The sequence below is a fragment of the Coenobita brevimanus genome, chromosome 46 (genome assembly GCF_032717465.1).
Source record: "Coenobita brevimanus isolate Jiangsu-jjx chromosome 46, ASM3271746v2, whole genome shotgun sequence".
NCBI classification, from domain to species: domain Eukaryota; kingdom Metazoa; phylum Arthropoda; class Malacostraca; order Decapoda; family Coenobitidae; genus Coenobita; species Coenobita brevimanus.
In genome coordinates this window covers 1,528,745-1,543,494 of record NC_136999.1, presented here as the reverse complement: position 1 = coordinate 1,543,494, position 14,750 = coordinate 1,528,745, and positions in this window count along the sequence as shown.

The window sequence follows — 14,750 nt, the reverse complement described above, 5'->3', positions numbered from 1 at the left end:
GAGGTAGCAAATTTAGCGGAAGTGACGGAAGAGTGGCTCCGTAACAAGCCTGCTACGACACCGCTAACCTTATCACGTGTGTGTGTGTGTGTGTGTGTGTGTGTGTGTGTGTGTGTGTGTTTATGCTACGTGTTCATATGCGTGAGGTAGGGTTTGTTGTGTTTAGTTTCTTTGTGTGTGTGTGTGTGTGTGTGTGTGTGTGTGTGTGTGTGTGTGTGTGTGTGTGTGTGTGTGTGTGTGTGTGTGTGTGTGTGTGTGTGTGTGTGTGTGTAGGAAGTGACCGAATGATGGGGGATGTCACCCACATGACTCATAAATTCCCAAATCAAACCCATTACCTCCCTACCAAGAAAAAAAAAATTACCATACTGCCACATCCACCACGATAAATACAAAGACACACTGATTGGTTTGCAGGGGGAGAGGCACCATCATTTTTATATATTATTTTTGGTGAAATTTTGGGGTTTTGTGAGGTTTATATACTTAATTCTGCACACACACACACACACACACACACACACACACACACACACACACACACACACACACACACACAAGGTCCTAAAATTGAATCAGATGTTCCCAAATGGACAAACACTATTTTTTTTTTTTTAGTATTTTTTGCCAGATTGGGGGAAAAAGAAAACAGACAAGAAAGAATAAAATGAAAACAAAAATATAGGCACCTTCGATCAAGTGAGTGAGGGGAGAGGGAGGGGGAGGCCAAGGATGAGACAGAGGGATGGAATGGAGAAGTATATGAGGGAGGGGGGGGTGTAAGCTGGGAACAGGGCAGGGAGATGGTGGGGGACAGGGCAAGATGGAGGCGACTTGTTTGTGGCCACCCCTCACGGGATTAAGGAGTCTGGCAATAGATAGATAGATAGATAGACCTTCCTTCGATCCTGCCCATCCCTTCCCTAGTGAACGTAACACCAGAGGGATATTGAACGTGGGAAAAAGATAGGCGTCCGTTCGGCATCATGCACAATCTTATTATCCAAGCCGTCCCATCTCTTCCTTCTTTATTGCTACGAAAATAAGGAACTGCTACTACTGCTGCTACTGCTACTACTACTACTACTACAATAATAATAATAATAATAATAATAATAATAATAATCTCAACTTTAATCTTCCTTCCGCCTTCCTCTTTATGGAAATAGGAGAAATTACATACAGAGATGAAAGAGAGAGAGAGAGAGACAGACAGACAGACAGACAGACAGACAGAAATACAATCTATCTACCTACCTGTCTATCTATATATCATCCATCTTATCTATAACTCACCCATCCACCTCTTCTGTTTATCATTCTATCTATCTATCTATCTATCTATCTATCATCCATCCATCTCGTCTATTTATCTGTATCTATCTACCTATCTATCTATCTATCTATCTATCTAAAGACCCTTGGCACAGCAGCGATCTATTAAAAATCAAACAGTACCCCTGAAACACAATTTTCTTTCTCTCTTTCTTTCTTTCTCACTCTCTTTTTTTTTATCTTTAACTGTAATCTTTTTTCGATACTCGCTCGAATGCTCTCAAGAAAATATTTTGATATTCCAATACGTTTAGATTATTTAGAAAGAATTTTGGATCTATTCTCTCTCTCTCTCTCTCTCTCTCTCTCTCTCTCTCTCTCTCTCTCTCTCTCTCTCACACACACACACACACACTCACAGACAGTCACAAGCCATTACCCACAAATCATCACTTCATGACTACGTACGCTTCATTTAACACACACACACACACACACACACACACACACACGCTCTTACTTACACCAAACTTGCACACAAAAAACACAAACTTCCAAACACACACACATACATACATACATAAACTTAGAAACACATATATACACTAACTTACACACACACACAAATACACTCAGACTCAGACTCTCTTTCCCTCAAAAAACACAAACTTCCAGACACACACACATACATACATACATAAACTTAGAAACACATATATACACTAACTTACACACACACACAAATACACTCAGACTCAGACTCTCTTTCCCTCAGTGTGTGTGTGTGTGTGTGTGTGTGTGTGTTTATAAATATTTCCACATCATTATAAACCAAACACTCTTAGCTTTCACCTCAATCGTCACACGAATTTTCAGTCAGCAAGTTCCAAATTCTGCTTTTTTCTTTTTATACCAATCGTTTTTTTTTTTTAAATATAATATCCATCACTTAAACACCATTTATTTTTGTATTTCTTTGCATATCAATTTTTTTCATATATTTTCAACACGAATTAGGTCACCGATAAGGAAGCTCTATAGGAAGGTCAAGATGCAGAAGTTGTAGCTCCAGGTTCAGTCGAAATGTGAACCCCGTGGACTGCAGGCTGAAGTTTCCCTATTCCAACAGCCCACCATCCTCCTCCTTTCGGTGGTAGGGAGCTGAGGGAGGGACGTATAACCAGACAGAGGCGCCACCTGGTTGGATTAGTGCCACCACCTGAAGGCGTCCCTCACCCCCACACAGTAGAAGGGAAGGACCGGGATTTTTTTTTTTTTTTTTTTTAATCCTGGACTCGATTCTGCAGGTAAATTTGAGTAAAAAAAAAAAAATACTTTAGCACCTTTTTTTGGATTTTTTTTTTTTCCTGGAGGCGAGTGTGTAGGTAAATTTGAGTAAAAAAATGTACTATAGCATCTTGAGTCTAAATATAAAGCCAGTCATTGAGGAGGTAAAAATACTGATGATCACATAGGGGAAGAGCGTCGCCTTCATTATATATCCCTAAAATCATCAGTTAGTATATCTCGGGAAAGGCTTGGGATTAGACTCAGGGCGGTATATGAAATTGTTCTCAAAATCCGCCCCAGAATAATATGGTAAAAATATACATAAAAACTCGAGACAGCCCGTATTACACTCCTTTGGCACTAAGACTTGTATGGCACTGTGTATAATTTTTGTGTCACGTAAAAGCCACATAGATGCTTCTTTCTTAATCACGTAAAAACTACATAGATGCTTATTTCTTGGTTCTATAGCTATTTCCTTCATTCCAAGCGGTAAATGTCCTTAGGTACGGTCTGCCATGAAAGCATACATCTTATACACACATATATATACATAATACCCTTCATTCCAGGCAGATTTTTTTGTGTAATGCATCATAATACGCGTGGCTTCATATTTCATCCCAAGAGGCACAAGTTCACAAGCCAAACATCGTCCACACACCACCTCATGAACATCCAAATTACTGGCAGACACACAAACACACACACACACTCTGGAACTGCCTCCCTCTGTCTGTATTTCCTACTTCCTATGATCTCCAGTCTTTCAAACGCAGTGTGTCCAGGCATCTCGAAATGAACGGATCTTGACTTTGGCTCTCTGTTGTATTGTTTTTGTTTTTTTCTGGGAAGGAACGGTTTGAGGGCTCCTGGGTTTTGATTCCTTCTTCCTTGCATTAAAAAAAAAAAAAAAAATAGTCCTGACTGTTTTCGTCCAATCGTCCATCACGTAGACTCCAGAACAATCAGGTCAGTGACAGCAACACCAACACAAAAACTGTGACTTATTCCGTGTTTTCTATCTCATGGAAAACGCATATGGAGGGAACGATCTCGGGGGCTTCCTGCCTTGGGTTCCTTCTTCCTTGCATAGAAAATAAAAGTACACACATTCTGACTGCCTTTTCTTTCTTCTTTTTCCCGCACACGCCACTCAGAGCTCAAACAACAATCAGACCAGCGAGCGCCACACGTCCACAGACCTCGACACCTAGCGACAGACTGACTCGCATCCCTCCGCGGTTCCGCCACGAGTTGCCGAGCCGAATACACCAAAATCCCTGAGGACGTTCGAATATGAATGATCAAAATAAAAAAATAAAAAAACAAAAATAACCGTAAATCACCAAAAATGTAAACGCAAACCACTGGGATGTCATTTAAAACCCAGTAACTATTAAAATTTTTCACGGTGGTTTTATGGAATGATACGGAAATGTCTCTAGATGAACCGAAAAAAAAAATCAGGAATCCATATCTTCTACGTCCACCAGCAGAACTAACACACACACACACACACACACACACACACACACACACACACACACTCCGAGATGCGGGTGGGTGTTGCATCATAGTTCCAGATCTTTTCACGCCCCGGCATGCATTGTCCACCCCCACTGCCTCACTCTCGCGGCAAAATGGACCCCTGAAAGACCCCACAATGCCACACAAAAATCCAGTTGCAAAATCTCTAAAGTGCCCCCCCCTCCGAATTTCGTTTTCTGTGACGATACCGATTCAGTCACGATCCAGTTTCTCTCTCTCTCTTTCTCTCTCTCTCTCTCTCACTGCATCCAATCAACCATAGTCCAATATCATCCACCATTAACCTTAGTAATTACATGTATCCGTTGTAATTCTCTCTCTCCTTCGCCATCAGACTGCCCTTCCTCCAACTCACATCCCATTTTCATTCCTATGGGCTACCGTGCCACTCCATCCTTCCACCTCATCTTCGGTCTTCCCCTCTCCCTGTCCTCCACTCTCGCATACGTATACTCTCACATAAAATAGCTTCGTCTACCACTTCACCATCGAGACTGTTTTCTATCGAGTCATGCCGTAGAAAACGTGGTGTGGATTGGGGTAACTCGCACACTGTAGTAAAATTCTCATACCTGGGACTCTTTGAGAGGATTGGTTTGGAAGAGGAGGAGGAGTAGGAGGAGGAGGAGGAGGAGGAAGAACAGGAAGAGAAGGAAAGCAACCCTAGAAGAAGAAGGCAAAGAAAAAGAAGAAAAAGAGGAAAAAGACGACGACGCGAAGGAAAGCACCCCAAAAAAGAAAACGAAGGAGGAGGAGGGGTACTAAAACATTAACAAGAACTCCCTTTCTCTCCTCACAATCCATGCACTGCTGACTTACCGTGGTGTTCCTTGGGCAGGTTGGAGTGGACGGCAGACAGCACTTCGATCTGAGTTTCCAGCGAAGTCAGCATATAGTCTAAATTGGCCACCTGTTCATATAGCGACCTGATGTTCTCTGGACGACTGGAAGAGGAGAAAAATAATATTAAATCATCTAGTAGTATAGTTTCTCTCTCTCTCTCTCTCTCTCTCTCTCTCTCTCTCTCTCTCTCTCTCACACACACACACACACACACACACACAACATCCCCCCACACACACCCACACACACGTCAAGCAAAAAACATAAAAACACACACATTAGAATTTCTGCAAACTCCTCCCACCCACCTGGCCTGCAGACGGCTCATAGATTAACAAGGTAACATGGACCCACACCTGAGCTAATTAATGGCCAGGTGTATATCGATCTCTCAGGTGTTTGATTCACCGACCAGGGGGGAAAAAACATCACTGTTTTATTTTCTTTCCTATATTCTGATTTCTTTTTCCTGTTTGGTGTGTTTTTCTGAGTTTTATTATTGTTATTTTTTCTGCTATTGTTTTTTTCTGTTTTTCTTTTTGTTTGTTTAATTTTTTGTTTTTCTTTTGTTTTTTCTACTTTTATTTTTCTTATTTACCTTTTTCTTTTTTCTTTAGTCTATTTCTTTTCTTTCTTTTTTTTACGTTTCTGTATTTCTTAGCCACTTTTTTCACTCTCTATTTCCCCTCTCAATTTTTTCCCCTGTCTATCTCTCTTTCTTTTCTTTTTCTCTCACTATATTCTTCCTTTCTCTATTTTCTTTCTCTCTCTTTCTTTTTCCTCTCTCTTTTTTTTATTTTCCCATTTCCCTTAACATATATTGATTAGCCAGGTAGTATATCCACCAGGTGAGCCAATCAACAGGCAGGTATCGATTTTACGTTTGTATGAGTCACCGCTGGAGGAGGGGAAGGAGGGGGAGGGGACGGAGATCGACGCTGTGGGAACTGGATCTTAATTGTTAATGTGTTTTTCTCGTTCTCTCTCTCTCTCTTTTGTATATTGTGTTTTTTTAATTTCTTCCGTGTTTTTATCTCTTTAATTCCTTGGTTCTTTCTCCTAAATTCCCTGTTTTTTCGTGTTTTTTCTTCCCTGTTTTTTCTGTGTTTGTTTTTCCCTCCTTGTTTTTTCTTCCTTGATTGTTTTATTTTCCTATATTTTTTCTTTTCCTTTGATTTTCCTGGTGTTTTCTTTTTCCTCCTTGTTCCCTTCTGTTTTTTTTATCTTTCTTTCTTTCCCTTCTTTTTTCCTTTTTGTCTTTTTCTGTTTCTCTTCCTTTCTTTCCTTTCCTTTATATCTGCTTACTTATTTTCTTTCCTTTTCCCATCTTCTTCTTCTTTCCTCTTTTTTTCCTTCCCTTTCTCTTGTCTACTTTATATTAATTAAGTTTCCCCTCGTATGTCTTCCCTTTCTCTCCCTCCATCTCTCTTCTTCTCTTTTCCTTTATTGTCTTTTTTTCTTTACTGTCTTCTCTCACCTGTGATTAATTAGCCAGGTAAACTATCCAACAGGTAAATCTAGGACCGGGTTTTGATTCCACAGTTTTACGAATCACAGACGCTTTCTAAATATACAAGTGTGACCTAGGAAGGTAACTCGCACCTTTTTCTAACCCTCTCAGGCTCCTATGACCCACTCCTAGCAAACAAAAAAGAAAAAAAAGAAAGAGAGAAAAAAAGAAATATTCCCTTGAGGCAGTTGAAGTAAAAAAAATATATATATAGGAAATGAAAAAACCGCTATATTTGTATCTACGCTGATTTAGAACCACAATATCACCAAAATAGCACCACACTGACACCTCAGCACCTCAATAACACCACCTCAGTAACCCCACAGCCCCATAACACCACTTATTTCACCACAGTCACCAGTTAACACCACCACAAAAACAGCACAGAAAGGGAAGGAGCATTTTAGCATAACAATAACGTAACACCCAGTCAACATGACCACCGCAACACCAATCAGTAACACCAACACCACGGATTAGTCTATAGTAACACCACCAGGGACGTAATGCAGCCCAGTAACACCACATAACACCACATTTTCACCAACACCATCACATCACCATGCCACTAAGATGTCTGCTTTTGATGCTTGCTATCTCTGAACTATTTCTTTCATTAACACCACTAAACACCAGCACACAGCGCCATAGCACCTCCCCACAGCATTAGATAGCACCGTAGCACCACACTAACATCACAGCATTAGACAGCACCACAGCACCACATTAGCACCGCAGCACACCGGCACACAGCACACACTGACTGCCACGCGTGAGACTATCCACACCTGCTCTCACCTGGGAGGAAACACACCCAGGCCGGAAGTGACGTACGCACGCTCTCCCATAGATAGATACCGTAGATAGATATATAGACTGAGATAGAGAGATAGGTGGACAGACAGACAGACAGACAGATAGACATAGACAGATGGATAAAGTTAGGTAGGTACAGAAAGGAAGAAAGACAGACAGACAGACTAACAGACAAACAGGCAGAGACAGACAGACATATAGAGACAGACAGACAGATAGACAGACACAGAAGATCCATATACTCTCAGACAGACAGAAAGACAGACAGAGAAAACGCGACAGACAACAAATGCTTTTATACCTAACAAAATCCCAAGAGACTCACTTCAATTACTCTTATTATCATTTATTTATTATTATTTTTTTGCTATTTTCTATCATTTTTTGTAATTCCTGTGATGCTTTATTTCTCTCGTCATATTTCTCTCTCTCTCTCTCTCTCTCTCTCTCTCTCTCTCTCTCATAATTTCTCTAAGGTAAATTTTCTTTCAAATCGTATATTTCTCTCTCTCTCTCTCTCTCTCTCTCTCTCTCTCTCTCTCACACACACACACACACACACACACACACACACAAACGCCTCCTGTAACACTATAAACAGACAAACAGACCCTCCTCTCTTCCTGTTAACGGGGAGAAACAGTAGGGGAGAAGACGAAGATTGCACCTATCGACCGCACGGAAGCGCATTAAGGCAGGTATTATACTTTTCTAAGGTCAATATTTCCCCCAGAATACGAGTAGCAACCATCTAATTTGCCTAAAGGTCCCTATATGTAACCTGATGGGTGAAGAGGGGAGGAGAGGGTGAGGGGAGGGGAGGGGGAGGGGGAGGGGGAGGGGGAGGAAGAGGGTGAGGGAAGGGGAGGGGGAGGGGGAGGGGGAGGGGGAGGAAGAGGTTGTAGGTGAGTGGAGGGTTAGGGTGAGGGGGAGGGGGAGGGTGAGAGGGAGGGAGAGTTGAAAATGATAGGAGAGGGAGGTGAAGGAGGGTACGAGGGAGGGAGAGGGGGAGGGAGCGTAGGGGGAGGGGGAGGTGGGGGAGGGGAAGGCAGGGAGATAAAGGAGAGGGAGGTGAGGGGGGTAAGGGTGAGGAAGGGAGGAAGAATGAAGACAACGGGAGGGGAGGGAGGAGGAGGGGAAACGACGGGTGGGGTGGGGGTGAAGTGAGGGAGGAAGGAAAGCAGGAAGAGAGGGAGGAATGAAGGGTGAAAGGGAGAGAGGGGGATGAGGGGAGGGAGGGGGTGAGGGGAAGGAAAGAGGGGACCAGAAGGTGGGAAGAAGGGAAGATGAAGGGGAAGGAAAGAAAGAGGGGGAGGAGGAGGGGATGGTGATGAGAATAAGGAGTGAGGGGAGAGGAGGGAGGAGGAGGAGAGAGAGAGAGAGAGAGAGAGAGAGAAATGAAAAGGAATAAGGATAAGAGGAAGGGGTGAGTGAGAAAGAATGAGAAAGAAATAGTGAAGGATGAGGAAGTTGGAGGGGGAAAAGGAATGAGAGACTAAGAATGAAAAGAGGAAGAGAGAAAGTGGGGATGAAGGGGGAGGGGGGGGAGGGAGGGGGAAAAGATGACAGGAAAGGGTGGGTGGTGGGTGGGGGGGGGAAGACACAAACAAAACGCCTCCTCCGCTACACCCAAGACCATGACAATACAGGGAGGGGCAGGGTAAGAGGGGCAGACTCCGTGACAGCAAATTCCAAAGATAGTAAATTAGGATAGAAGATGACAATTACTGTTACTTTTACTACTACTACTATTACTACTACTACTACTACTACTACTACTACTACTACTACTACTACGGTACTACTAGTCCTGTAACTACTATGATCTACTTCTGAAGGAGGGAGGTGGCTGGTTATCAAGGTCCCTGAGAAGCAGAGCCAAAATTCGGATATCTGGCCTCGCACAGCACTCTCAGGCGGGGAACTCAACCACATATACACAAGTCTGGGCTGACACTACCCCGTTTTAAAAGCAGAAGATGAACAGAGGAAACAAAAAACAAAATAACACAGAGAAAAATCCAAACACCAGCCTAAAACACTATAAGAAAAAAAAACTACAATATATTCCCTGTTTTTTCTGAACTCACACACCTTAAATAAAAAAAAAAAACTCAAAAATAAAAATAAAAATCCTAGGTAAGGTTTGGTCACAGTGGAATATATATCGCCATTGAAAATAAAGGGAAAAAAATATTACCTTGTTCCCTGCTACTTATTGGGGCTACACTACACCTGTATCACTGTTAATTGCTATTCTCAGGTGAAAATGAGAGAGAGAGAGAGAGAGAGAGAGAGAGAGAGAGAGAGATGACATAAATACATATACAGTACTGTGGAAAAAAAAACTGTTGCAGAAAAAGACGAGAAAAAAAATATATCTAGTGCATAGAAAACGAGAGCATAACCTGAAGTCTTTTAGGGCCCACTAACCCAAAAGTCGTTCATGAGTAGGGATGCGTATGTCTCCACTACAAAAGCCCCCAGCAGAGCAAAACACAAGAGACAGAGTGTTTGGATAAAGGAGAGAGCGTATCGAGGTTTGTTGGGCTAGTTATCTGTGTGGTTTCCGTGTTTTTTAATGTACTTTTTACGTGTCTGGCTTAAATGTTTGATATTTCCCTCCATAAAGTTACTACACACACACACACACACACACACACACACACACACACACACAAACTTAGTCTCTTCCTTAAATATTACTTTTTCATTATCACGCTACACGTTTTCTTGTATATGTATTGTATGTCGTTTTCATATCGGTAAAATCTACACCAATAACATACAAAATGATACTAGAATTAAATCGAATAAATCGCTGCGGAAGAGGTGTTGAGAAACCTCTACACCTCCTCAGAGCTTGGTAATTAGAGTTCATGCATCTCAATCACGTCAGGTAACTACGTAATTAGTCTCTTAATTGGCATCGCTTACTGACGTGGGCAGCGGAGTGTGAACAAAAGAAGGCAACGGAAATGGTAAGGTGTGTGGCGTAACGGGTGTAGCGGGGATGGGTAATTACAGGTGTTGGTGTACAGGTGAGACAGGTGTTGGTGTACAGGTGAGACAGGTGTGACGGGTGTTGGTGTACAGGTGAGACAGGTGTTGATATCCTTTTATTTCCTCTACCATGAAGGAACAGTGATCGTCTCAGTTAACATATACAATTACCTCGAGCGTGAAAAATATCCCTGAGATGAACTTCCCGATAAAAACACAGCTCTGAATATTTTTAACTCTCAATACTGTGTGCTGACTACTCAAAAAATACAACCAATTCTTTTCAATCCCTTTTGGGGGCCACAGGAGGCAAGAGGCGTTGAAATACCCACGGAACGAAGCAAATAAAGTCCAGATCATCTACAGCTTCGGCCGCCACCTTACGTCCCTGGATGCGTCTTACACGGCAGAAAAAAACCTCCAGCCACTTCTTCATGCTGGCTTCCTCTAATCGGAGTTAAGCTGCTGTATTACCTATAACTGTATAACCTATAATTACATCACTCCTTAAAAACTGAGCAATATGTAAGAAGTATCATGCTTTCCAGGGAGACCTAATTTTTCATCCTGCTTGCCGAACATCAGCAGGCGAGGCAGGCAGCAGGAAGCAGGACGAGGAGAAGGATCCGTATTCTCGTAGGTTAAGGAGACTCCCTAACACCTCTTCTTTGGCGATTTATTTTCCAGACTTAATCAATATCCTCTTTTTTGCTCATATCTTTTTACTGTAGACACAGATTGCATGAATACCACACAAGAAAATAGTAAAGGTGCAGGTACAAAAATAAACCGGTAAGGAAAAGGTGTTAGTAAGCTTCCTACCCTCACGAGATTACTACCCAAGGACAGGTGGGTTGCTGTGATGACCAGGTAACATTACGGTGGAACTTCCTTAATCAGCAGGTGCCTACGACGTGACGGTGATTCCAAGTGTCTCTTCCCCTCCCCTCTCACTCCATCAGGCTCTACCCCCTCCCCCCTTCCCTCCAGCAGGCTCTACCCCCCTCTGACTCCAACAGGCTCCATCCCCCCATCCCCTGCCTCACTAACACGGGCGCAGTAGGCAGGATACACCCAAGGAAATAACTCGATGCTACCTGACCGACGAACACAAACACACAGCCCCTCATAAATTATACACTCCTTTCTGTATTCTAATTCCACCACACACACACACACACACACACACACACACAGATCCAAGCTACCAAAACACACTATTTTGTATGGCAGGAGCACGTAAAATATTGAAAACTTACAGTAAATTGTGAAAAACTATGCTCAAAAATAACCTTCATCGACAATCATGCGCCAGACAAAAAAAAAAAAAAAAAATGACGATTATTTATTCCATTATTTATTTAGTTAGTTAGTTAGTTAGTTATTAGCATCCACGAAGGGCCTCTCAAACTTACGCCCCTAGATCCGACCCTGGCAGAGAAAACGATAAATCCTTGAGTACATGTGAAGCATTTTTATTTTCCTTTATTTTTCCTGCTACAGACGATTTTATTCAGCTCCAGAAAATCCCATTGAAGTCTAAGGATGGATTACTTCAATATCTAACCCCTCCAGCTCAAGACGTTAATCCTAAAGTAGTAAATCGCCTAAAATCCCTTCCTAAAATGACCACAAATCGACTGAAGGTAGCAAAATCCAAATTTAAATATGGCGTCACTGATTTGAAAGGGTTAAGGGATTCGAGCCTATCCTGACTACTAATTAGGCTGTCAGAGGCTATAAAACGACTATTAGCGCTACGGTTGCTTGTTGTGGTGGTAATTAGAGGAAACAGGTGTGGTGTGGTGTGGAGTAGGGGGAAGGTGTGATGTGGTGTGGTATGAGGTGGGGTGAGGGGTGTTGTAGGGGGAAGGAGTGGAGTGTGGTGTGGTGCGGTGTGGTGTGGTGTGGTGTGGTGAGGTGAGGTGAGGTGATGTGAGGTGAGGTGTGGTGTGGTGTGGTGTGGTGTGGTGTGGTGTGGTGTGGTGTGTGGTGGAGTAGGGTAAGGGGGGTGGTGTAGGGGAAAGGAGTGAGGTGGTGTGCAGTGTGGTGAGGTGTGATGTAGGCGAAAGGAATGGAGTGCGGTGTGGTGTGGTGTGGTGTGGTGGAAGGCCAGGTGTGATGTGGTGCAGGTAACAGGTAAAGCTGAGGTGGAACGCTTGCCATTTCCTCCCAGACACTCCCTACTCATCGACGTACCTCCCTCCCTTCATTATCTCCCTCGCCCTGAATTCCTTCTAAATATCCTTCCTCATCCTACTTCCTTGAGAGAGAGAGAGAGAGAGAGAGAGAGAGAGAGAGAGAGAGAGAGAGAGAGAACAGTGGCAGGTGTAGAGAAAGAAAAAAAACTCAAAAAAGAATGAAGAAAGGAAAGAAGACACAAAAAAGAAAAAAAATGAGAGAGAAGAGAAAGACAGGACACAAAAAACGAGACATGAAGAAAAATGAACCAAAATGATAATGATAATAATAATAATAATAATAATAATAATGAAAAGGTACATCAATAATAATACTACCACCACCATTACGACTACTACTACTACCGCTACTACTACTACCACCACAATAATAATAATAATAATAATAATAATAACAAATCCACTCACCCATCCCTCAGCCTCTTGCCTTTGCTTCCCCCCATGTTAACTTGAAGAAGGGCCCTCTCTATAGCAAGTCCTTGGTGCCTCCCTTCCACCTCACGCAGCCTCCGCCCTACCTCCACGGCCTCCAGACCTCCAGGCTCCCTCACCAGCTCCAGCAGGAACTCATACTTCTCCCTCCAGCCCTTCACCACCTGCAGAAGGCGCGGGAGGCGTGAGGGAGGGAAATTTTCAAGGAATGTTAGAAATGAGTCAGGTAGGTGTGTGGTCTTCTTCAGGTGAGGTGTGGCAGGTGTGTGACTGCGTTAGGAGGGTGATAGATAGGATAGATATGGTTTAGATAGATAGATAGATGGGTAGATACGGACTGGTATTTGCGGATGAATAGATATAAATAGATAGTGATAAAGATGGAGATAAATAGTTAGACCAACACATAGGTAGGTAGACACAGACAGATAGATAGATAGATAGATAGATAGATATAGAGAAACAGAGAGGCCGATAGATGAATATATGGATGGATAGATAAACACACATAATACAAGAGATATACAGACACACAGATATACATACACATACACAGATATACATGTAGGGTTGATATAAAAATGAAATTGCAAAGGAGGAAAGACTGCAAAAAAAAATGTCCCCCCCCAAAAAAAAAAAATAAATAAAACATGGAGTCAAAATCAAAATTCCTCCATTTCCTCATCTCTCTCTCTCTCTCTCTCTCTCTCTCTCTCTCTCTATTTCATTACGAGTGTTTTATATTTTTCTGTCTGCCTATTTATCTATCTATCTATCTATCTATCTATTATCTATCTATCCAGCAATCTAATTATCTACTGAACTATCTATCTAACTATTCATCTGTCTATCAAAATCCAGCTATCTATCTATCGTGACGAAATCTGGATTCAGCCATCAATCCTCGCATTATACGCCTTCATGTGTGCGTCAGGGCCGTCAGAAAGCGTACACACACACACACACACACACACACATACACACACACACACAGACAGACACACACACGCACGCACACGGAAATACGGCTCCCACTCACCGCACGCGATCATAATATACTTTGATTTAGTTACCGCTCCAATAATCTGACCAGGGCTCGTTTTCCGTCGCTGTTCTCCCCTCCCGTTCCTCGTTTTCTGTCGCTCTCCTCTCTTTTTTTTCTGTCGCTCTTCTCTCTTTCTCTTTTTCTGTCACTTTCTTTTCCTATTTTTCTCTCTTCTCTTTTTCTGTCACTTTCTTTTCCTGTTCCTTTTCCCCTATTTTGTTATTTTTCTTTTCCTGTTTCTCTCTTTTTCTGTCACTCTTTTCCTACTTCTCTTTTCCTGTCTAATTTCTGTCTCTCCCTTTTGCTGTCTCTTTTAAACTTCCTTTCATTCTATCCCTCTTTTTCCTTCGTTCTTATTTTTTTTCTTTTTATTACTCTTTTTTTTAATATTTTTTTTGATCTGGATTTTTTTTTATTTATTTTTGTTATAGTTGGCTACTGTATTTGAGACTTACACGCACACACACACACACACACACACACACACACACACACACACACACACACACAACCAAGGATGAGATGGAGGGTGGAGGGATATATGATTGTGAGAGGGGAGGGGGTCTGTGAGCTGGGGAAAAGGCAGCTTGACGGTGTGGGACAGGGTGACATGGAGACGATTTGTCTGTGGCCACCCTTACCGGGATTAAGGTTATAGACAAATAGACTGAGGTAGATAGATAGATATAGAGATAGAAAGATAGATATAGACAAAAATAGAAAGACAAAGGAAGGAAATCAGACAGACAGATAGACACAGATAGACTGATGGATAGATAGA